Genomic DNA, 26,052 nt, shown 5'->3' with positions numbered 1-26,052 from the left:
GCTCCCCTGTGCCCTCATAACTTCTGGGACCAGGCCTGGCACAATCACTGCTGAGATTACTAAAGAAGGAATTGGGGAATGAAGCCCCATTTTCAGTCTCATGCACGGCTCTGTGGGAGCAGTCAGCACAGTTCTGAGCTTCCTGCAGGGATGCTGGTCCCACTGCCCCGTAGCTACCTTTGTGTACTTTTGAGGATGTCCTTTCCCCCGAACAGCCACAATTTAGCTTCATATGGAGTGATTACAAAGGCCCTTCCCTGAAGATTTGTCTTCTTCTGTCTCCTACTACCTCCTACAACATCCTGCACTGCTGCAGGCTTTCAGGGGTGGTTTTCCCATCAGGAACCTTCCTTCCTGCTCACATCCACCCTCCTCCATCTTCACTCACTTCCATTTCCCTTTGTGCTCTTCTTTTTCTAGTCCCAACCTTTTCTTCCTTGCTCCTTCTCTCCACCTGCCCTTTCCCATGATAAGCTTATTCATTCTCTTTTCCAGTTTACATCTATGCCAATTCTGATCTCCTCATCTGTTAATTTCTTTGGATGTGAGCTTCCTTCTGAATTGAGATCTCATTGCTCACCTTCCTAGTGCCACTGCTGCTTTTTTGGGCCATTTTGTAGCATCCTCAGCACTTCGCTGCCTGATCTGCTCCTTTCGCAGCACTTGTAGAATTAATATCCAGCCTTCAGCTGCTTTCAAAGCAGTGTTTCTTACTGCTCCAGGTTCGTTGCAGAGCAGTTTCATACTCTTCAGAGCCCATTGTTGGACAAGGGAAGCACTGCTCATTTCTCTGTATATGCTATTTTACCTTGTTCAGAACTGTGAGCATTTTTTTGCAGTTCTTCAGAAGTTCCTTCCAGTTCTACAGTACTGAATACTTCAGTATTTCTAGCAAACTGCTGCTCCTCTGTCCACCTATGAGCATCCATTTCTGACATTCTCACTTATCACCAGGCAGATTATTTTTTGGCAAAAGCTGCTGTATTTGCTCACTTCCACGTTGTTCTGTAAGCATGACCCAGCCTCAACTCTTCCTTAAGGACTAAAGCACTTGGGGCAGGAGCTTGCAGGAGCCCTTACATTTGGTTGTGTTTGGTTGTCTATGGGAAGAACCAAGGCAAACTTTGGCACTACTCAGCCTGTCCCCTTCCCCTGGGTGTTGGGGTCCTGTCCTGTGTACTCCCCAGCATCTCTTCTGTCATGTTTCCTTGTCTCAGACAAATCTTTCCTTCAAACCCCCTCAACTCCTTGATGGCAACCCACAGCATTCATATTCCCTCTTCTTCCCCATTCCACCTTCCATCCTAGTTTTCCCTATTCCACCTTGCTTCCTAGCCCACTCCTAACTTTCTCCCCATTCCTTTATTCCCCATTCCTCCTTTCCCCTCCTTCCTCCCTTTCTCTCTTCATTTCTTTTCTTTTCTCCCTCTTCTCACCCCTCATGCTTGCCTTTTTTCTCACCTCCTTCTTCCTCACATTTCCCTCATCCTACCCTCTTCTCCATCTCTTCAACCTCTCTTCTCTACCCATGCGAACTCACCTCCCTCTCCAAACTTTTTCCCTCTCTATTCTGTCCCACCTTGTCCCTTGTTCCCCATCCTTCTCCAGGTGTGCTCACCCCTTCCTTTCTCCAAATCCCCTTAACTTCCTAGTGACAACCCCAAACTTTCATCACAGTTCCACCCCCCCTTCTTCCCCAACCTTCACCAGTCATCTGTATCTTCACCTCTTATTTCCTTCCTATACCTTTTCCTTTTTCTCTCTTTAATCCTTCCTTGTTCCTCACACCTCCCTTCTGTGCTTCACCCATCCCTCCTTCCCTTCTGTGCTTCACCCATCCCTCCTTCCCTTCTGTGCTTCACCCATCCCTCCTTCCCTTCTGTGCTTCACCCATCCCTCCTTCCCTTCTGTGCTTCACCCATCCCTCCTTCCCTTCTGTGCTTCACCCATCCCTCCTTCCCTTCTGTGCTTCACCCATCCCTCCTTCCCTTCTGTGCTTCACCCATCCCTCCTTCCCTTCTGTGCTTCACCCATCCCTCCTTCCCTTCTGTGCTTCACCCATCCCTCCTTCCCTTCTGTGCTTCACCCATCGTTTCTCCTTTCACCTTCACATCCATCGTTTCTCCCTATTTTCTCCACCCAGCCTTCCTTCTGTCCCTCAGTACCTTTTTTTCCCTTTTCTTTCTTCCCCAGACTTTCTCACCCTTCCCTTCTTCCTATCCGTCTCCCCTTTCCATCTTTTTCCCCACCCCCTCCCTCTCTCCTTTATCCCTCTTTTGACCCCTCTCCATCCCTTTCCATCCTTCCTCTCCACCCTTCCCCTGCCATTCTTTCCCCTCCCTATCCCTCCATTTTTCCTCCCCCTCCCCACCCTCCCCTCCCTTCCCTTCCCCATCCTTCCTCCCCCCCATTCCCCGCTTCCCCCTCCCTCCTCCCACCGGCGGCAGAGGGCGCTGCGGGCCCGGCCCGCCCCAGCCCGGCTCCTCTCTGTAGGGCGGGGAGATGCGGGAGGTGCCTCCCTTCCCTCCCTCTGCCCTCCCTCTCCCCTCCCTCCCGCCCCCGCCGCCCGGCCGGGGCTGCGCTCCCGCGGCTGCCGCACACGGCGCGGCGGCTCCGAGCCATGAGCCCTCCGCGGCGGCCGGGCAGAGCGCCCCGCAGCCGGGCCCTTCCCGCGGGACGGACCGCTCGGGGACTAAAACTCTATGGATACAATGAAGTGGCTCTGGGACTCTTGGTTTAGCAGGAATATTTAAATAAACCAATGTAAGTTTCTCTTTTTTGTTTGCTCGTTAATAAAAAAAAAAAAAATGAAAAAAAAAAAAAGAAAAAAAAAAAAAAAAAGGAAAAAAAGCATAAGGAGAAACCACCCTTCCCCTCCTCTCCCCCCCTCTTCTTCCCTCTTCCTCCCCCCCCCGCCCTCGTCCCCCCGAGACGTCCGGTACAGAGCGAGTCAGAGGAAGGAGGAATTTGTTGCGACGGGATTTCTCCCTTCCCCAAACTTTCCCCGCGAGGTGGGACTGGTGGCGTCCCGTCCAGGCAGGGCGAGGTGAGGCTTCAGGAAGGAGAAGTTGGCTCAGCAGAGCTTGCGCCGGGGTGTGGAAGTGGATTAGATGTGGATGTAGATGTTGTGTCGATGGAGAGTAACTCTGGTTGGAAATTGGTCTAGATTCTGTCTTGCTTCCGTGTCCAGAAGTGCCGGAAAGAAACAACAACACAGAAAATACTCTGCAGATTGTTTGGTGAATGTCATGTGGTTCTGATGGCTTTGAATGGAATTTTAGTGGCACGTTTCGAAGGGAAGAAATAAGCTCGGATGGTTATTTCTGCGGTGGCAAGGAAAATTAATCATTCTTGTGTATCATGAGAGCGTTACTGATATTACTTGTAAGAACTGCCATAATATATTAAGCATATGTCTTAATAACGCCACTCATCTCAAAGCCCTTTGCGAAACACCCGTACTTGAAATGTTTGGAGTTTTTCCAGCACAAATTAAAAACTGCTTGGCTTAAGGAAGTAGAGGAAAACAGGGAAAGCTGTGCAGCACACTGACAAGGTGATTGTGATTTGATCAAGGCTGCCCCAAGGGGACCGGTGACATACTGGGAGCACCGTAAGAGAGAACGAAGGCTAAATTAAAGCAAAAGTTATGCAACCAAAGTGTGTCTGAATACGGGAACAAATCAGACCTTCTTTTTTATTTATTTTTAATATATATATGTGTGTATATATATATATATATATTTCTCCCCTGGATATTTGGGTGAGAAAGTGAAGATGAGCTTCTAAAAAGCAGAGAAACGCATGAGCTCTGCTCACCTACGGCAACAGGTCTTGCTTTGCCTGGAAAGGATGAGCTGAGCTTTGCGAGTACTTGAGCTGAGCCTTTCCAGCTGAGGCTGGGGCAGCTGCTGATCCTGCAGACGGGTGTCATATCCACAGCTTGTGGCCCTGATTTTTTTTTTTTTTCTCTCCACCAGGGCGACGAGCTGCTATTCCCAAAATACAGGGCGTATGGTGGAATAAAGGCGGCGATTCAAAGAGGATTTGTCAATACTAAAAATAAACAGGCCCGCAGATGTGTCCTAGGGGGTCACGTCCAGTCATAGCGTTTTCAGGGCCGATGTGCCTATTTAGTGATTTTGCGTGAGCGTGTCCTGTCCAAGGTGCTGAAGTTGATTTTGCTGCTATTTCCCGGGATTTGAGGGCTTTGCACGAGTTGGTTTTGGGAGGCTTCCGCTTGTCTTGAGGCGGTATGGTTTGAGTTGGAGGGTCCCTCCCGGGTGGCACGAAGAGGAAGCAGGGATGTGTTTTCAGACACGTATATTTGATCCGTCCTTTTGGCGTAGGAAAGCAGGCCAGGTGGAGCTGCAGATGGATCCAGCAGATCCTATAAGCTTTTAGTGGCAGAGAACTGGAAAGGTCAGAGCTTTAAGGCAGTGAGGAGTGATACTCCCTCATTCTAGTGGATCAAGAAAGTGGTGGTTTTGAGTGTCTCTGCTGTTGTTTTGTGTTCCTTGCCTCTGACGAGATGCCTTATTCCAAAAAAGTTGAGCAGGAGCCTCAACTGGGCTGAGGGTAGGAATGATGCAAATGGGACTGGAGTGATGCCTGATGATTTTGATAGTATTTTTGTTCTTCTTGTGTAGCCTCTAAAAACAGCAAATGTGGTTGTTGGAGACCTTCAGAAATAGTCAGTCCTTAAGGGAAAAAGTGTGTCTTTTGGGGAAAGTGTCTCAAAAATTAAGCAATGGAGTCCTGCACCGCAAGTTGTGATATTTTTAGATTAATGTGCCAAAAGCTCTCAGACTTAAGTAGTTTAGTTTATGTAATCTTTGGTATGAGACAGACCAGAGTATTGCCAGAAATAAGCAAAGAGGGAAATATTATTTGTCTTTGCTTGGAGTTAGATGTTGTGACGTGCTTCTCGTCAGTTCTTGAAACTAATTCTGAATCCATTTTTGAGGCAGAACGGTACTTTTTGTTTAAGACTCTCAAAGTGTTTTACAAACACGGATGATCAGACTTTGATACCTGAGTTTGTGTGGACAAATAGTTCATGCTGCAAGGAGTTCTTTAGGTTTAAAGCACACAAAAAGTCTGTACAGTATGGTAGAGTAACTGAAGTTGTTTCATATCCTCAGTCACTCATCAGAGATCACAGAGGAACTCAGTTGCATCATTGGCTGTGTACCCTAAATACCTTGACCATGAACGGTGTATGTGGATCATGAGGCTTCCTGATTCTGTGTGACAGCTTATGAGGATAGAGTCTAAAAAGTGCAACACAGTGGAGAGCACTATATTCCTGGTCTGAACCAGGAATATAATCTGAACTAGTCTCCATTCTTGCTATGATGGACTAACTCCTGTGGGACTAGCACACACATCACGAGACTTACACAAGCTACAGAGAACAGTTGAGTAGTAACTACATTCTTGATTTAACTGCGTAATCAAAATTATATTTAAAATTGTACTGATAGGAAGTGACATTCTCAGGGGTGCAGGAGATTTATGAAATTTATGAAAACTAGTTTAATTTTATGTTAAAAATCTTGTTTTCTGTTGTTGTTGCTTTCTGTATTAGACAGGGATTTATCTCTTCTTGACTGTTTTCTTTACCATTTTCAATTGTGTATCTTGAAGGAATGCTCTGTCCATGTATGTGAGGAAAGAACTTTTAGGCTTGCCTGCTAAAGCATGTTGAGTGGCTGTTCTGAAATCGTGGTCATCTTTTTTGAAAGAAACAGATCAATATCTGTTGCTACCTTGGTTTACTTTTGGAAGCTCAATATGACAAATAGAAGGAGACCTTTTGTTTTCAGAGGGCGGATGCTCAGTTTTTCCCTAAAATTGCTACCTTGTAAGTTGTCTCCAGTCATCCGCAAGAATTACTCTGAGAAATTATAGGTCTGATAGTTAAAAAGTGGCAACAAGTAATTTCTCAGTTCTGTTAAATGAAGCTCCTATTTCATAAAGGCGGTATATCTCTGAATTATATGCTTAACTTCTGCTTCTGTTTACATGATGTCTTGTGGTAGAGCCATAATCAATGTATGAAGCAATTTATATTTTGAATTCTATCATTGCTTCTCACTTTTACTGTCTATTTTTGTGCTTATCCCATTGCTGAAGATATTCAAGACAAGGTTGGATGGGGCTTTGGGAAATTTGATCTAGCAGGAGGTATCCCTGCCTGTGGCAATGGGGTTGGTGCTAGATCATTTGTAAAATCCCTCCCAACCCAAACCATTCTGTGATTCGAACCTGGAGAAAAATACATGAAGTCAGTCAGGTATATTCCTGTTAGCTTAGGGTGACTATCTTGTCTGTACTGTCATGCTGTTCAGATAAACGTGATAAACATTTGTTTATCTTTAAACTAATAGTTGTCTTTATGACTGAATTAAACCCCTGATTTGTTTTCTACCGATCTTTTATTATTTATTTTGTGAACCAACCATTGGGCCCACTTTCACCTGGCTCTGTCTCTTTGTCTCTTTGGGTTTCTCTTGCGAAGTGACAGTTTCTAAATCAGGAAGGAAATCAGGTCACATTTATGGCTCTGCAGGACTTATCTCACTGCTCTTCTTTCAAAGTAATTAGAGTTACTAATAATGAGAAAAAGAAAACTTTTTTTTTCAGAACTGGTATGTCCCTAACCCTTCTCTTCTGACTGTTTTTGTGTCACAGAAGAGATAAGAGTTTATCGAGGCTCCTTTTCTCCATCAGACTGTGACTTCCTTCAAGCTGAGCTGCAGGTGATGTGGTCACCCTTACAAAGTTAACCCATGTTCCTTAGATTAGCAGAGTTTATTTATTTCCCACTCATTCTGTTATGGTGTCACTGGGCTGCCCTGTGGCAGTAGGTAAGAAAGAACCCACAGTGGAGCTGGTTAGATCTCAGCCTGGGAGAAGAACAACATACTGACCAGAGCTGTCTGTATCCCAATCCCTGAGCAGGCTGGGGAATTCCTGGAGGGACAGTATAAGCAGAACAGAAAGCATGGTGGTTTTATCATATCCACGTAGTGCCAGCAATGACAACCATAGTTTGTACCCTTCCTATTCAGGCCTCTTATCAGTTTCCTGGGCATACTCTCAGGAAAAATGGCAAGTGAAGCTCAAAAATTCACTCTCCCTTAATATATCCACCTTTGAGGAGATGTGATTCAGGAGGTTTCCTCTTCTTGCAAAATTTTCATTGATGTCAAAAAAATTTTCCATAGCAAAAACGTGCTTCTTGCTCTTTGTAATCAATGAAGCTGTTTGTGTCTCAGTTCTGCATGACAAAAATGGCTTGGTTTTCATTATTATTATTATTCTTTTGTAGCTTTATAATATTGCAGTGACATCAAATAATGAAGTTCTAGTTTTTCAGCATGTTTTGTTACAAGTGCTGCTAAGCACCGAGTTTTCCTTTTTTTTTTTTTTTTTTTTTTCTTACTGTACTTAATTAATTTGAAAGTGGAACAATTTGTGCTCTATCCTGGAAAAAAAAAAATAACTCTGTGCTTTACCAGGTTGTGTATTTCAACTTTCAGCTTGATTTGAACTTTTCTGATTTTGCACAGCTTCTGCCAAAGAGGATTTTTATGGCAGTGATGGAAAGCCCTACTAACTGGTTAGAGGTCTTTTATAAAGCTAACTGAGTTCCTAAGGTTCTAAAACTGCTCTTTATCCAACATATGACTTCCAAATATCTTTCAAATGATGCTTTCCTAGTTTTATTCTAGCGCCAGTATTAGTACAGAGTGTTTATGAAGTTATATGGGTGGTTAATATTGGAGTGCATAACACTGAAAGCAGACTAGGGCATGGGTAATTTGTCTGTGCCAGAAGCCTGGAGTAGTCATGGAGTTTGTAGGCTGATTTTGCTCATTAAGCTGTGGTTTGGGGCTTTAGAGAAGTCTGTTTTTCTTTTTGCTGTTTCTAAATGCTTTATATAACACTGAAACATCTGTGCAATAGGAAGGTATGGAAGAACTTGCCTATGGACAAATTCTTTCAAGACCCATTAATTGGGGATGGATTAGATAGTCCATTCACAGGGATTGTATTGTTTATAACGATTTTTCAGAGATTCTTTTTCTTATTGTAATGAAATGGTCACTCTTCCCAAACAAACGGGCAGTTGTTTGTGTCTCAGTATCTGAATATGTCACCGTTCCTCCAGGCTGGCTTACAGCATGCCTACATGAGGTCTAGAAGTCACAGGAACCCGCTTGACCCCAGGTAATCAGAACAGAACAGCTCCTGGGGATCATTTCTGCTGATTCCCAGTAAGCAAAGTTCACCCCTGTTGGAGTTTGCTCAGGTTTTGTGCCCTACTGCCAGGCTACTTCAGTCCTCCAAAGAGCATTTTTACTGCTGGGCTGTACATTCATAACATCACAGAACGGCTTGGGTTGGAGGAGGCCTTAAAGATCATCCAATTCCAACCCCCTTGCTGTGGGCAGGGTTGCCAACCACCAGCTCAGGGTGCTGGTGCCCCATTTAACATTTGAATCCATCCAAGGATGGGGAAGACATAGACAGATATTGCCTGAGGGAAATCCTGAAAATTACCAAGTTTTCAGAGAGTGTACTGGTGGCAATTAAATGAAACCTTTGCCATCATGTAAAGCTCATAAGTATGAATGATTCTGTGATGAAATTTTCTTTTCCCCCCCCGGTGTAGGCACCAAAAAAAGAGAGGAATGCTAGGGGGAGGCTTTCTGTGGCAGGAAAGCCCTTCAGGTGCCTGCATGGCTGGAGATACAGCACTGACTGTGGAAAAACAACAGGAAGGCTCCAGCCCAACCTGCACAGCAACATTAGAGTGTTACAACCTGACCCGCAGACGAGCATTTAGCATCGTCTGGGGTCTGACACGTTAGTAGCCGTTACATAATGCACAATTATAGAATCATGCCAAAGCGTTTTTAAAATACCTGCCTGATTACTACAGGGTAATTGCGCTGTGTGTCATGGGGCTGGGTGCTGTGGTTAAGGCACCCCCTGCACTCATGCGTATTCCCCTCCCTGGCAGCTTGGAATACTCCATCGGGTGCAGTCAGTGGTGTCACCTCCTTGGCCAGGAGAAGGCCTCCTCCTCCAAAGCTCCCCAACATTTGTGTCCTTGTAACATGCAAAGCAGGACAAGTGCTGTCTTTTCCTTCTGGATGAAGGTTTCTGACCATCCTTCCTCCCCTGATTTAGCACAGCAGTGTGACTCAGCTGCCTCCTCGCCTTTCCAATGGCCAAGCACATCATCTCCAGCTTCATCTCAAGCCCTCAACGTGGAGCGACGTGGCTCCTGTGCTGCTGGAGGCACTGAGAGGGTCCATACATTTGTTAAGCAGAGGACCAGGTTCTGTGCTCGACTCCATAAACCCAGATCAACTCATCTGACTTTGGCAGAGCTAATCCAGATTTGCACAGCAGTTTCCCTGAGGACTCCCCAGTTTTGCTCTGGGTGACAGTTAGTGTGCCAGTGTCAGAATACATCTGATCTAGCCAGATTCCCTGTCTTGAGCCATTAGTTATTCCCTGGCAAAAGTTTCTCAGAAAGAGCTGTTGTATTTGAAAACAATATACAAATTCTATTGCCAGTGCCAGAAAGTAAAGGGATTTTTTCCCCCCTCCTGTTGAAACTAAATATAATTTGAAAGATAATGTACAGGGATTTAAATATAGTATGCAATTATACATTGCATATGAATAGTTTCTCTCATTTTTAACATGCTTAGATTTATTTATTTATTTATTTATTTTTTGAGTCTTTTTCAGCAGACAGCTGTTAGATAAAGAGGGAAAAGTGAATAGTTGTTATGAAACCACATGACATCGCTAAAGAAAAAAACATAGGAATATGTGAGGGGGAAAATATGGAATAAATCTTCTCTCTCTTCCTCTTTTATTTTTTTCTTCTTTGTTTCAACTTTTCTTAATATTTCAGTACTTCCTTAGCTGAAGTAACATAGTTTCTCAATATAATGTTGTAGGGTTTGCAACAAATTTCCTTTGTGCTCCTGTTCCTACTGGGTTCGATGAGTTTCAAATCAAGGCTCTGAATTCTTCGCAGAGGATAAAATGGGGGTAGAAACCTTCCTGGGAAAGTCTGAATTCTTGGATTCTTTTACCCTTAGTGGAAGTTTTGCTTGAGTTGCACTGGGTTTTCTTTCCTATGAAGTTGACTAAACTTGAAAACCTCAAAGAATTCACTCATGGCCCCATGGTGTTCCAACAAGTGGCAGCAATGTGTATGAATGTCCACCTGACTTCTCAGGGTGGCTTGGACAACCTGTGGCTGTGAACACCCCAAAAACTGTGCTTAACAGTAATAAAAACGCCTGGTGCTGTTCTCCCGGGAACAGGGAGAAATAAATATGAGGTTATGGTCTGAAAACACTGAAAGATTCTGGGCTGCGGTTTTCTGTTATTAATTAGCTAAATTGATATTCAGAACCTGAAACAGGGCTTTTAGGCACATCTCTTGTGCCTGATTCTGATGGCTTTCTCCTCACAGGGTGAATCAGGAGACTGCTTGTTGAAGTCAATGATGCAACGTCAACATAAATGCAACATAAGGGAGAAAGGGGCTTTGTTTATGAGCATAAAAGTTCCCTGGATAGTTTAACACTAACTGTGAAAATTACCGAATAGCTGCAAAGCACAGGCTTTAAATGTAGCTGAAGTAAGTTTTCTGGAATGTTTCCAGCACTATTTTAAGGACCTAATCCAGAGCCCCGATGCAGCCAAAGGTAAAGCTCACTTTGACTTTGGATCAGGCATTGTATTTATAAGCACCTTTCTCCCCACTAGAATTTTGTAATGGTCTTTTTCAGGTGTTTTTTGATATACTGTTAGGACAGATGTAATGTCTTTTGTATCCCCTTAGGGCCCGGATTGGTTGAATTTAAGAAAGAACACAAAAATGCTGTTGCATTATTCCAGTGTTTCGTGTGTTTAGTCATTCACTCAAAAAGCTGTTGCCTGGTTTCTTAAGAAGGCTGGTTTTGCTGTTGCTTTTACTGTGTATCTGTCCTATCCTGTAGCATTTCAGCCTGTTGGATTATCTGGTTTGGAGATTTGAGACTGGAAGATACTTGAGTTATGCAAGTTTTATTGAAAGACATTCCTGGATAAAGAGTAGAGGGACTCAAAGGAATGCCTTTTCCAACCTAGGTGATTCTGTTGTTCTGTAAGAAGGTGACTGTGGAGTGATTCAGCCACACAGCTTCACAACAGCTGATCCACCACAGATCCGTAGGTTTGTTGTTCAAAGAACGTTTATTGTTTTGTACCATATTGTATTGGATTTTCTTACCCCACTGCCAGGCTTGTGTCCATTCAGCCTATGTTAACCAAGGTCCTGTGATGCGGGGTGTATGGTACATAGGGATTGTTATGTAGTTTTAAATGGAATTTAAGGAGTAAAGCTTTGAGATTTCAGCCCCTTTTGAAATCACATCTGTAAAGACTTCATCATAAAGATTTGTGGTCCTATTGAAGACCAGGAGAGGTGGAAAAGGGGCATAGACATTGTTGAAGAGGATCTTGGCCCTCCACTTTAATCTTCTCCCATATGTAGCAAAGGATAAGTTCCCCTGCCTGTCTGGGGATATTTGACTGTGCTGGCACCAAATCAAGTATGAATATATATATTCATATCCAAACAATCAGGATTAAAACAGGAATATCAGAAATGCCATTTCGAGCTCCACCAGCTGGAACACCATTTCTAACTTTGCTGGTTGCACATTCTCCATTTTGCTGTGATCTGTCTCCTGTGGTGTCAGATGGGGGATGTGTGGTTGGCTACTGTATAATACTGCTGAAAGTGGGGCTGGGATGCAGTGTGGGGTATAGAATCACAGGATCATTTGAGTTGGAAAGGACCCTTAAAGGTCATCTAGTTCAACTCTCCTGCAATGAACAGGGACATTTACAGATAGATAGGTCAGATATGCTGAGAACCTCCCCAGTGAATGTGCATCCTCACAGCAATGCTTTGGCTGCTTCTCTCCCAACCCTGACCTCAGGCATGGCTACAAGGTGTTGTGAGGAAGGGAAAATGGAGGGTGCCCCTGACCCCAGTAATCCCCAGCTGTCACTGTGCCTGCCGGGAGGCACCCGCGGTCAGCACAGATTAGCACAGCCACCACGGGGACTGGCCTGGGATCAAAGCAGCACAGAGGTGGCTGAGAGCCACCTTCAGCCCCTCCTCCCTCACCCCAATCTGCAACAGCCTTTGCCTTCTCTGAGCAATTGAACCCATTCTCTGGCATCACTTACAGATCAAAATACCCTTTTTCTTGCTCTGTGTTGCATAGAATGTTCATGGCCAGGTTTGGGATATTATCATCTTTTTTTTTTTTTTTTTTTTTTTTTTTTTTTAATCATCTTGCTAAGGTAAGATAGGGTGTACATGACTGCTTTTTTTACTTGATGAACCAAAACTGGGGCCTGCTGACCCCAAAACATAAGCCATGGTGGCCCAATTAACATAATGGCTTAAGCTGCAAGAAGTCCTAAAGCCCATCCAGTTCCACACCCTTTGTCTGGTGAGCCTTTTCAGAGAGGTCCCTCATCCCATGCCCTCCCCTTGGGCATCTTCACTTTGAGCTTCTCATGCCCAGGCCAACAGCAGCCCTGCATGCTGCTCAGCATAGGGTGATGGTAGGACTAGATGATTTAGTGCTCTTTCCAACCTTAATGATCCTATGACAAAAGCAGGTGTGCGAACATGCTCCATTTTTGCTGGCTTGTGTGGTGTTCCTCATGACAGTGATTTTTGGATTTCCCATTCTGAGTGAAATCTAGGGGAATGCTCTTGCAGATACATTCTGTTCTCTCACTCCAGTATACCAGGATCCCACCATGAACGTGGGGCACCATCAGTTAATGCTCACTGTAGATTGTGGGAGTTCAACACACAGTTTGGTTTGGGTTTTGGATGGTCTTGTTTGGGACCAGGAGTTGGACTTGGTGATCCTTGTGGGAAACTCCCAGCACTGGATATTCTTTGATTCTCAGACTCGAAAATGCAGGTCCTCTCACACTTAGGTCTGTGTGATGTAAAATATCCTCATGTTGGTTCTAATATTTTCCCAGTGCTAGTTAGAAAGCTAGTTTTATATTCATAGCTGATTTTGCACATGTTTGAATGGTTCCCTGGTACATTATTTCTTTCAGGAGGTTTCTATAATGTTAATGAATGTGATAGTTGTGATTAGCATGGGAGATTATTGCTTATAGCAGCTACACGATGTATTAGGCAACCCATCAGTCTTGCTGTTAGAACACTCTGCAGAATTCAATAAGTGACATTATTTACACAGTTGCCTTTGTGAGCTTGAGAAACTTCTCAAAAATGTGTTATAATCTGGGTAGTAGGTTTGCTAAAGAGCAAGTTGGCTTCATTGATTGCATTTCTTCACTTTAGTTACTGAACTGCATGCTAAAAATAAATTAAAAAAAAAAAAGCCATAATTGAGATCAATCTCTAATTGATTTTGACTTGTGCTCAGTTAAAAGCAGAACTGGTGATTTCTGGAATGTTACTGATGTTCAGGAGCTTTGTAGAGCTGTATGTGAGAGAAAGCATCAATAGCAGATAGCAAGGTCTCTTGATTTAGGCTTCATATGGAGTTTTTGGCACATAAATGTCAGACGAAAGTTCAAGTGTTCATCAAAGTCCTACAACGCCTTTAAACGTCAATGAAATTCCTGTTAAAGACTATCCTGTGAGGCTTTGCTGCCTGGAAAGGTTGCTTCCTCCAACCAAATAGGGTGGTGGTTATACTGGAGAGACTCCAACAGGGGGACCTGTAGTGGGATCTGTGCTCCCCGCATGACAAAATTCGGTCTCAGCTGCTGTGTGTTGGCTTTAGCCACAGGTCAGCCAAGGACAGCCGGGTCGGGCTGTTCTGCTCTGCACTGTCCCTTACAGGACACGCGTGGGGCTCAGGTTGCAACTCCAGTGCAAAACATCACAGAAAAGGCTCTTTCCGAGAAACATGAGGTCAGGTGGGGACCCACGTGCTGCATCCCACTCCTCCATCTCCAAAAATACCACTGCTTTTCTGGTTGTTTCCCCAGCCTTGTGCCCTGGGGACTGAGTGGGGGGGGAGAGCCAAAGCAGAGGACAGCCTATTTTTAGGCTGACTATCTCCCACTCCCTGGCAGGCTGGGTGGTGTTGCGGGACAGTGCTCGCCTATCTGCATTACAGCCCCTAGAGCAGGAGAGGAATGGGTATTTCAGTCATCGTCCTGTTGGCAGAGAGGGACTCTGTGCAGGTCTAAATGGACAGTAATGGACAATTCTCACCATTGCATCTTATTTGTATCTGGATAGCTTTCTCTTCTGTCCCTTCACATTTTGTTTCAGACTTACACAAACACTGTGCTGTGCATTGTTTTCAAGCCCAAGTGAGGTATTTGTGCCTTTCTGTTGATTTGGCAGTGGGATAAATAAAAACAAACAATACAGGTTAAAGGATTTAGGCTCAACTCTATCCTTCAGAAATTATTGAAGTGAAACTGCGACTATCTAATCCTATTACAGAATAGCAGAGGTCTCCCCATAATTCATTAGTGTTGGTGGCAAAGCATATAATGATGGAATCATAGACTAGCTTAGTTTAGAAGGGACGTTAAAGATCGTCCAGCTCCAAAACCCTCTGCCATGAGCAGGACTGCCAGCCACTCGATCAGACTGCCCAGAGAGGTTGTTTTTCCATCTTTCAGCCTTTGATAAACTGCCAGTCTTTGATTAATCACACTTAAATTATTCTGTTGATAATGTACACGTTTGACCTAAGTTATATTTCTTTGGTTCCAGTTTCTGGTCACTGGATTTCTTCTATCTGTGTCCAACAAACTGCAAAGCCCTCTGCAGTATGCACAGCAGCAGAATTGCTGCATCTGTACCTGTCCGAGGGTACTGGTACAGCAGTGGATTCATCCCTTCCCTTACTTTTAGGTACAGTGGAGCTCTCTGCATCATTTACCATAAGCCTGCTTTCCAGTCTGTAATTGTCCTTAGTGATGCTTCCCTCAATCTTTCTATTTCATCACCTTAACCCTTGACTTGGTGATACCAGATCTGAGCACTATAGAAAGGTAATGTTCCCATCAAATTATATTAATATCTTCTCAGCCCTGATTAACCAAGCTCTGCATCAGTGATTCTCCTCTTGTACCCAGAAAGCAGAAAGGCCAACAGTCACTCAGATTTTTCTGCCCATCCTTACAAAATACTGCCACAGTGGTTTTCTTCTGGTGCTTTACAACAGTTCCCACATGTCGGAAAGCAACACTAATGCTCAGAGCCCATCTTTAGTCTGTAGTAGCACTTGGGTGCAGTTATCCTGACTTGTTGATGCAAAAAAGTCAAACTAGGGAAGCTGCTGTATGTCGAATTTCTTTATCACTTCTGAAGTGGAAAGAATGTCATTCTCAGCACATTATCATTCTGTTGTATGGCTTTTTTTTTCCTGAGTGCAGAACAGAAATCTGTATGGAAATATTTTGGTCCTTCAGTGTTTGAAAAGTTCCTTCTTGTCCTCAGGAAGGGCATTGATGCCTCTAGCCACACATTTCTCACTGTGTGCTTTTAATTATTTGCTGGCCCTCCTGTTCTTGTCTTTCTTTTATTCATTTATTTCCTGTTCTGTTTTTATTTTCTTTTTAATTTAAGTGTTTTGTGCAGTGGAAAAGTCAGTGGGCAGGGGGGTTATCTTATCAATGCTTATCAATATCTATCTAATGGATGGGAGTCAAGTGGCTGGGGATACGCTCTTTATAGCAATGCCCAGCATCAGGACAAGAAGCACTGGCCACCAACTGGAACAGGGGAAGTTCCACCTGAACATGAGAAAGAAATTCTTTGCTGTGAGGCTGACAGACCCTGGAACAGGTTGCCCAGAGAGGGGCTGGAGTTTCCTTCTGTGGAGATATTCAAGACCCACTGTTTTATTTCTTTTTCATTTTCAGAAAATACCAGAATTCTGTCTTTCAGACCCACTGATACCAGGGTCCCTCAGTGAGAAACTCAAGGCCTCCTGGCTTTCACTGGATACAAACTCTGGGCTGATGCATATTTATTTATTATTATTTCCTGTTTCATGCTGCTGATTGTCCCAGATGCAGAGGAGGAAAATGACTTTCAAATGAGAAGATTTTCATAAGCCTATGGCATGGCTGTACTCAGAATACAAACTTTAATCAGTTAGATATTTTTCCAGATAATAACAAAACCCTGGTCTTTGCTGAGCTCCCCAGTCATCCCCACATCAGCTGCAGGGTGGCCCTGAGAGGAAACACGACTCCTGTGTAAGGAATGTAGGGCTCCTTGTAAGCGCATTGTAGCAGAGATCATTCACCTTTGTTATGTGCCCTGAGAGTAACAATCAATATTAATGATAGTGATGAGTTTGGCTTTGCTTTGCTGGGGAAATAAAATAGTCCTAGGAATTTCTGCATGTTTGTGGCCAAACCTGTCTTTGGGATGGAAGGATCTGCTTCATTTCAGTGGTCAGGTCCCTGCAATCTTGGCCAAAGGGGTGCCCCCAACCCTTGCGAGGCCTCATACTTCCCAGCACCCCAAAGCACCCTGTGCTTTTGGGCAGCCAGTCCCAGGTAGGAGGAAGCTCTGCTGCAAGAGCCCACCTCAATCCTGATATTCCCTCTGCACCCAGGGTGCTCTCCCTGCCCAAAGAGCTTTTGCTCTGCACCTAAAAAATGCAGATACTTGTGTAAGTGGTTGGAGTAAAGAGCTACCAGAGGAGGCAATTTTTTTTTTCAGGGCACAACCAGAGAGGCTACTTAGCATAGTTTTACAGGCTGCTAATGTGGTTTTATTGCTTCTAGGACCTGACCTATTATTGTTATGTGCTGGGGGATGCTTTTATTCATTTGGAGCTGGTCCAGGAATGTCTAACGGGCCTATATACTGCGTGACCTAGGTGTGCTCAGCGTAAGACTCCTCCCCTGCACTGGGAAGGAGGGATGCAAGGAGGGACATCTCTGTGGTTCCTATCGCTGCATGAGGCTACAGTTTTGCTCTGTTGTTGACTCAGTGTGTGTGTGTGCTGAGTGCTTCGGTCCACATGCTGGTGTGCAGTGAGTCATTCCCTTCTGCTGCTGGTGGGAAACTCACCGGTGCCCAGATTAGAAATGGGCAAAGGATGGTTTCTCAGCGTTGCCTTTTCCCATACTGCTGAGCCCAGGAGTTGCACAGCCACAGCTGCTCTGCTCCATCCCTCTTCTTCCTCCAATGGGTTGAGCCATTGAGATGAAGAGTGAGGCAGAGGAGGGTGGAGAAGATGCAGGGAGCCCTGGTTAGGCAAAGAGCCCTCAGTCTGACCAACCACCAAGACCAACCCTGCTTCCCACTGTTCTCATTGCATTATCTGCAGTCCTTTAAGCATTTACCACATTCTATATGTTTTCGTGTTGCTAGTTTTTACTTTCTTTCCAATTTTACAGTCTCAAACTGCTTAAGTGAATGTTTATTGTGGTGGGGTTTTTTTATGCTTAAAATGCTGAAACAGATAATGACATCTTGGTTGTGATGCTTTCTGTGATGCTTAAATATAGATTGAGAAAATCTTCTTTAGGCAAATAGTGACTTTTAAGCCTGAATAGTCCAGCCGTGTCTGTATTTTGAAAATCTGAAGTGATCTTTGTTACTCAAAGTAGCAATTTCATATTGAAAGTGACATAATTTTGTATTATGGAGGTAGGAACTTAAGGTGACTAATAGGATTTCACTTTTGGGTACTCTGAGCACAAGTGCATGTGTTTAACTTCAAATTAACAGTGCCTTAACTTTTGGTTATCCCTGAAGAGCTCAGTCACAGAATCAAAGAATCAGGAGTCAGAAGGGACCTCTGGAGGTCACTGAGTCTACCACCCTGCTAAAGCAGTTCCCTGCAGTACATTGCATAGAAAAGTGTCCAGGTTCTGAATATCTCTAGAGAAGGAGACTCTACAACCTCTCTGGGCTGCCTATTCCTGTGCACCATCACTCTCACAGTGAAGAAGTTCTTCCTTGTATTAGAACAGACATTCCTGTGTTCCAATTTCTGCCTGTTGTCCCCTTTTCTATTGCTGCATGCCTCCAAAGAGCCTCCCTCCATCGACTGGACTCCCACACTGTAGATGTTTATAAGCAATTATGAGATCCTCTTTCACACTTCTCGTGAGTAAAGAGTCTCATGCCACTCAGCCTTGATCTCAGTGGTTTTCTGTCTTTCTTCCCAATTAACTTTCTGTTCTAGTCTAGTTGCATAAAGTCAAGCCCAGTTAAGCCAAGTCAAAGGATGCATTCACATGAATTACCTGCAATTATTTTTAAAGGTTACTTGCTAAGGGCAGGACTTTGCTTAAACACTGTTACTGCCTCATCTGCTCCATGACACTTTACTTATCCCTCTAAATGGTGAGAACAGATGAAATCAGATGATAGATTGAGCAGAATAGACACTCTGGAGTGAGAGCTGTAAAGAGCTTACTGAAGACCACCATGGTCACGCTAGGGAGCTCTAGTTTTGCTCGCAGTTCAGTCAGTCTCAAGGAAGCTTGTGACATGACGTCTCACAAAGGAAAGGCTAAAGCGTGTTGAAGCAAAGGGAATCATGATTTTGGAAGAGAGGGCCATCACCCCAGAGAGGAGAGTCTGTGCCTGTATGAGATTAGGGGATGGATGTTGCTCTGAGTGATGTTTTCAGTGGGTGCTTTGAAGCAAGCTGAATGAGGTCATTGGACAAGTAATAGTGTTGCCAAACCTGGCTGGAGGATCCAGGGACTGATCTCAAAGAAGAGAAAATGATAGCTACTACCTTAAACTGATGAATGTAGGGAGAAAAACAAACAAACAAACAAACAAAAAAAAAAAAAAACAAAAAAAAACCAAACAAAACAATAACATCTCCTGTCTTTATCTTGGCAATATCCTTCAACCACAGGGAAATCTGGTTTTGTTGCATCCCCACTTCAAGCTTCCACAGATAGCCCCAGAATGCTCTCGTCAGTCCCAGAGGCCTGATAAAGGATCCTTCCACTTATAGCTCTACAGAGGTTTTGTCTTCACCACCATTTATTTATTTATTTATTTCTCCAAAACCTTGCTTTTGCTTCCTTCCAAGTAGGAGCACTTCCCACCCCAACAAACAGCACTGGATGCAGGCTTTTAGCTAACAAGAGCAGAGCAAATGCATGCCTTACACAGCTAATCAGGTATAGAAAGAAGGGGAATTTGGCACTTGTGTGTGATCCTGGACATTGCCTGGAGGTTTCTCGATCTCTGCACGCATTTCATATTGGCTTAAAGCAGCCTTGTTCTCGCCATGTGCCTTGCTAGATAGGATGGTTAAATGTAGTGCTTCAGTGATCAAACACAATAAAGCTGTTGTCTTCAGGAAAGCTGAGTTTTTTCAGCCAAGATCTGTGCTACTCTCCAGACCTCAAAATGAACCTCTACTGGGGTCCTGCACAACTTTTGCTTTGCATGGAGTTTGCCATGTATATTGAGGCCATGCTGTAGGAATAACAGCATTCAAAGTATTTCATCACGAGTGGTTCTAACCCTGACCCTAGCCCCATATAGACTCTGAAAATGCAGACTCCACAAAACTGCTGAAAGTAGAGCAAGATGTCTGCAAAATATTAAAGCAAAATGTCAAAAAGGAAAAGAAGGTGAGAGCAAAAGGAGGAGGTAGTGCACTACTAGTTTAGTGGAAAAGACAATTGTACCTGCTAGTAGCAAGAACAACTTCATCATCCAATGCGTGAACTTCTTCCAACTTGTCACAACAAATTCTGCTCACCCAAGGCTATTTGTTGCATTAGCAATAAACCAGTGAGCATGGGGAGCTGCAGCTTGTGTTGGCACAGAAGCCAGGCACCAGTTAACGCCTGTGCAAATATATTACTTTTTAGCAAGCAGGAGAACTGGTGAGGATGTGAAATAGAGTCAAGGACGCACTTTATTTCCCACCTCCTCTGAACTGTGTGTTGCTCAAACCTAAGTGCTAAGTCAAGCCTCAAGTGATAGCATTATCTCCTGTTTTGCCAGGAGTGCTTAAAAGATATCTATCACCTTACAGCTGATGGTCACTTTGCTGTATTTAAGATAGGACCAATTTTTATTCTAGGACTGGGCAGCAGACAGCAGAAGAGGGAAAACCTGTGTGAATGAATAGAGGGATTTTATTTACCTTCCTATAGGCAGTCCTATGCAATACAAAAAGAAAAACAACAACAAAAACAACAAACAGGTTGTAAATGAGCAGACATAGCACATGCCTAAGAGTTTGCCCTGAGGAAGAAGGGAAGCCTGCATTTTTTCTTGTCATAAGTACTTAAAGGTAGTTCCCTGCTGGACATTGCTGATCAGTCTTATTTGTGGTAAAATTACCTGGTTTCTGTCTGATCCAGGAACTGGATGACCAGAAGAGCAAGTGAACTGCATATTCTGGAAACAGTTTCCAAAACAGAGGCTGTTGTGGTGGAACTATGTGACCATGGTGTATGTGACCTCACCACCCAGATTTTTGTCAGCGTCTTTACCTCAGCGGACCTGTTCACAAGATAAAGGAATACAAGGATGAGGGTCATGGAGAAGGAGCAGCAGGGTGAACTAACCTATGGAAAGAGGTGCAGTTGGTACTACCCTGCCTTTTGACGGTGTCCTTGAAGCTTCATTCAGGATAAGACTTGCAGACTGTGCAGGCACAACTTCACTGAATCATTTAGATTGGAAAGACCACTAAGATCATCTAGTCCAGCTGTCAGCCCATCATACCATGCCCATTAACTATGCCACTCAGGGAGACACTTATTCTTTTCTTGAACACCCCAGGGATGGTGACCACACCACCTCCCTGGGCAGCCTGTTCTAATACATTGTCACTCATTCTGAGAAGAAATCTTTCCAGCTTGAACCTCCCATGGTGCAACTTAAAGCCATTACTTCTTGTCCTATCACTGTTAGCTGAGAGAAGTAACATCCTGAAACTCTGAGATAGATGCAGCAGATATAGGCTTGAAAACCACAAGCTTACTAATATTTTTGTATTTATATATCATAAGTGTGTCTACATTCTGCCTTGGAAATGCTCATGTGGCAGGAGAGAAGGGCAGAGCACAGAAAGCCTAATCTGTGGAGATGGATCTTTCAGACCTGCATTGACCAACCCACAAAAAGTGATTTCTTCAACCAAGTTTGGCCTCTCAGCCACTTAAATTCTATCTTGTGTTTTCAGTTTTAAAGCCAGCTGTGTACATTTGACTGTTGGATGCTGACTTTGAGTTGAGAGCTGCCTCCAGAATCAGGCTGACTGATGGGAGAGCAGCTTGGCTGTTGAGTGGGAAGACAACCTCCTGTTGTGGGCATAATTTCTGCATTCCTTGCTTGGGAGAGGAGTGGAGCAAGTCTGTCTGTGTAGGACTTACAAGGAAATGGCATTTTTATGGGAATATCTGAAATGCCTCTTACAAGCACCCCATTAAACACTCCTCTGAGTCTGGCCACAGGCCAATCTGGAGTCCTTTGAACTCCTTTCCCTCCAGGTAGAAGCTGATGTTGAGTTTTCCTGTTGGGTTTCAGGACACTAGGTCATTGGTAGCCACAGCGAAGAGAGCAGAGCTTCCTCAAGTGTTGCCAGCAGAGTTGTGTGAGTTTCACTGGCCATGCTAGGGGTTTCACAGAGCTTTGTCTTCTGCAGCTTTTGTGACATGGTGTCCACTGTCAGACCTCTGTTGTTAGTAGAGATAGAAGTTGGATTACAGCTGGTGACCAGGCACTCTGCCAGGGTGCATCATCCATTTCTCATGATATATAGCAGCTGAGCTAATTTATTTTTATTTATTTATTTATTTATTTATTTATTTTTTAGTGGAAGCTTTAAAAATGTTGAACTTGCCATGTAGGAAAATGTCTTGTTAGACCCATGCTCATCTGCACCCATTTGTTGCAAGAGCACATGAGTTTGGGAGTGTATTCCTGCTCATGGCTCAAAACTTGCTTTTGGGACGACAACATTGTGCACCAGACATCTTGTAAAGATATACAGTGCAGATATACAGTGTGGTGCATGTAGCCAGGGAAATAAAGCTATAAGTGTGTGTAAATTCATAGCCTTCTTTTTCAGCTCTCTTGTACCATATTTTGCTTTTAGAGAGAGTAGGATTTCAGCCTAGCAATCAGGCTCCTTGGGGAGAATTTCACTGCCTCTTGGCTTTCCTAGTCAGAAGCTTTGTGTGAAGTTGGCTGCTCCTGAACTCAGATGAGGTCTGAACACTGTCAAGGAGGGCTGAATGGCTTTCATGACTTCACTGTTCTGTACAGTGCTGCTTTAAGGGATTTATTCACATCAGTGTTTGTCTACTCTTTGGGACCTGAGCTTTATATCTTAATATTTCAAGGTGGAAGAGAGGAGCCACAATATTATTGCTGTACAGCATCGCTGATTCTACTTTTCTAAGGTTATTATCCTAAAATAAGATAAATACAGCTTACGTTGCTTTTTGAGTAGCAAAAAATAATTATTTGAAGCTTTCTGCTGTACCTTTACCTTGCCCTTCAAAGTTTATAGTTTCTTACACACTTGGGGGCTAAGAAGCAATGTATTCAATGGCTCAAAGCTATGTGTTATATTGATGATTTTCTTGTATTCCTAAATTGATTGACATACTGACTGCCACCTCTCAGAACAAGAAAGGAGTTGGATTTAGCCCAGTGTGGGGACAGTGATTTATTTTACATAGCTCTTCATTTCTATAGGATGAGTGGGCATTTAGTATATCTGAAATGTCTACTCCCATCTCAAGTATAGTTGAAATTGGCCAATGGATTCAAAAGTTATTAGAGGGGATTAAAAGACAGACAGCATGATCAGATAAGCCTGTTTCATCAGAAAACTAGGCTAAAAAGGGAAAAAAAAAATCTAGTGCAAGGACTCCTGTGATGTCCTCTGCACATCCTGTTTTTTCAGCATCCGTTGTAGTTAATACTGCAAGCTCTGAGTATTTACATATGAGTGATGCAGCACATACTGAAACACTGCTCTCCTCTGCTTTGTTTATGTTACACCTAGAATATTGAATGTGGTTATCTCACTGATGTGGCATCAGTCCTCTCCGTCTCAGGATCTGAAATGTCTCGGATGAGTGAGGTGTGGCTCTAGGCTATACATATCTGCACATCCCTTCCCCAAAAGAGGATTTAACTGCCTTGTGTCCTGGTCTCTATTCATGGAGAGGCTGCAAGATAGGCCAACAGGCTGGCCATCCTGTATGCATGATCAACTGATGAGGACTTTGCTTCTTCTGGTCTAGATATGAACATGGACATGCTATAGTTGAGTAGGGGTATGAGGTTGTGCCCATCTCAGACCCAGATACGTGCGTGACCGTCATTTTTCACAGTTGGCAACATCATGCTGTCTAATTAGTTGCCAGTTTATAAATTCAAGTTTAGAGACTCTTACTGGTGGGGAAGTCTATGATGTGCTGTATTTGGTCTCTAGATAAGCTAGATAAACATCTGCCACTTCATATAGCAAACTCCAGGAGGAGTGCTGGAAAAGGGCTGGTTAAAGCCTATAATCTGAGTGAAGGGTGATAGGATGAAAGCCAGCCACAGCTGCAAGAAGAAAAGTAGAATCATATAATCACTGAATCATTAAGGTTGGGAAAGGCCTCTAAGGTCATCTAGTCAAACTGTTATCCCATCCCCAACATGCCCACTAGACCATGTCTCTCAGAGCCACATCTGCCTTGTTCTTGAACACCTCCAGGGACACTGACTCCACCACCTCCCTGGGCAGCCTGTGCCAATGCCCTTTTCTTTCTGAGAATAATTTCTTTCCTAGTATCCAACCTGAACCACCCCCGGCACAACTCGAGGCCATTACCTTTCATCCTATTGACAAGTAATTATAGCTAGTGAAGGTATTAAGACTTGGAACTGAATCTGGGGATAAATAAAGACGTGTTTTGGGAGGCAGACATTTAAATTCGACATAAAGGTATAAGGGTAAACTTTGGGGTTCTGAATTTCTTTGCTATTTATAGCTCAGTTTCCCATCTTCCTGTTTATATAGCAGAGCCAGTACAAATTTTCAAGCAGACACGCAAATCCAGAAATAAAGGGAATATAGCTGTTTGTGAACCTGCCTCCCACACACAATTCCAGTGAACCAGCTGAGCTGCAGCACTCGTCCCTCCCTTCCTGCTTCTCTGGCATCCCCATCATCTCAGCCCTCATGACTGATCTGAGCTGATGAGCATTGCTAAAGTCCGTAAGGCAGATTTCCGGAGCTGGATGGCAAATGAACTCCAGGCAGTTGTTTGGAGAGTCCACTTTGGTTCCCAGCAATCAGTAGGTTCTGAATATCGCCAAGGAAAACAGTATTTATGGCTCAAAATCAGTGCTTTGAACTCTTACTTGGAGTGATTCAGTTGAGCTGGTAGACAACGTTGTTGTTTAAGACGATGGATATCAGGTGAAATTCATACGTGACAAAGAAAAGATTTCATCTTGTTTATTCTTGGGCTTTCAGACCTCCTGTATCTTGACACAGCCCGTGGTGAAGGTTCCTGCTTGCACTTCTTGAATAGGAAGGCAGAGGGCTGCTGGCAAAGCCTCGGAGATCTGTGATCCCTTTCTCATGCTGATCGAAGAGGCAAATAACTTCAGATCATTTTAGTTGGCATTCAGTTTGCAGTGTGTTTGTCCAATGCATAACAGCAAATTAATTGCATTTGGGGCCTCTGGGTGCTGCTGTCAAAGAATAAAAAATAGCAACAAAAATTTCTGGGAGCTGGGTTTTAGTTCAGAGGCTCAAAAAGTTTGTGCAGACTTGAAAATCCCCCCTGCCCTTCCTACTCATCTTAGTGTCTAACATTATGAAGGAACACTTGGTACCATGCCTAGTTTTCAGGATTAGTAAATTGCTTTGTTGCCTGTGTTAATCTAAAGCCCTTGACTATGCAGCAGAAAATCATCCCAGCTCCTTCATGGAGAAGTCTGGGAGGAGGGCATTAATCTGGTGTGTATAATGAAGCGCTGCACTCAGAAGGGTCATTATCTGCTCACTGCCAGCCTGCAGGCCGGAAAAGACCGCGCCACATTGACCCTGATGGCATCAGGTGCGCAGCTGGAGGAAACCTGTCTCCCACGGCAGTCAGAAGAGAGCTCTGAAAATGGCTTGGTGTCAGAAGGCAGTTTTCCTGCTGAAGTCTGCCCTTTCCTTCCTTCAGTCTGCAGAGCTGTTGTATTTTGGCAATTTGCTCTCTCAGTGAAGCTGAATGTAAGATGGCTTCTGCCCTTGCACTTGGTGGGGTTGGTTTATGGGAGATGTGGGTACACTGTGCTGCCCAGCAGTGACTCACAGCTTGGGTCTAAATAATGCAAAATGCTTTTTCGTGCCTCTACCCACCATGAGCAGCTTATGTTTGGTGTATCTATTCCTACCATACGGTTCCCCCACCTCAACCATTTGCTGAAACCAGCTCACATTCATTGTTTTCTTTTGTTGCTGATATGTAAAGGTGTTTTTTAACTCCTGTGCTGCAATAGGTATGGCCTCATATAGCCCAGCTCTGACAGACCCCCGATATCAGTTTTCTCCCTCCCTCCCTATCCCCATTTGTCTTACATCTCATTTTGCTACTGCTATTATTTCATCCCTCTGAGGCACCTACTACTAAAGCTACCCCAGTGATGGATGCTGCCAGACCAGATGCTTAAATATTAAGAAAGGTGGAAAGAGCCAATTTTGCAATTCCTTTATGCAGAATAGACAGTGATGGAGATGTGGCTCTTAGAGCTGACCAGTGCAGTAAGCTCTGGAGTAAAAAGTTGATAGAAGCAAGTTAAGCTGAAGTCTTAGCTGGGACTATAGCTGACAGAGAAGCCAACATGCTTATCACACTGGCAGTTTGCATTGGACCACTAAAGGGCATTTCCAGGAGACTGGGCTGGCCTCCACTTGTATCCTGTGCCTTCTCTAATTTCTGTTGAGTGAGATAAATTTGTGCCTAGATGATCTTATG

General features: G+C 44.0%; 1 protein-coding gene across 1 annotated transcript in view; it reads left to right on the top strand.

Moving 5' to 3' along the window:
* Positions 1 to 2,640: 2,640 nt before the first annotated feature.
* LOC140249057 (sodium channel protein type 5 subunit alpha-like) overlaps positions 2,641 to 26,052 on the top strand; it is a 199,249-nt gene continuing 175,837 nt past the window's right edge. Inside the window, exon 1 of the mRNA XM_072330304.1 lies at positions 2,641 to 2,763. The gene's annotated coding sequence lies outside the window, so the exon portion shown is untranslated. The remainder of the gene's footprint in view (positions 2,764 to 26,052) is intronic.

Source organism: Excalfactoria chinensis, chromosome 2, assembly GCF_039878825.1.
Source record: "Excalfactoria chinensis isolate bCotChi1 chromosome 2, bCotChi1.hap2, whole genome shotgun sequence".
In the NCBI taxonomy this organism is placed as follows: domain Eukaryota; kingdom Metazoa; phylum Chordata; class Aves; order Galliformes; family Phasianidae; genus Excalfactoria; species Excalfactoria chinensis.
Note: the sequence above shows the minus strand (reverse complement) of the source record. Positions and strands in the feature narration are given on the sequence as shown.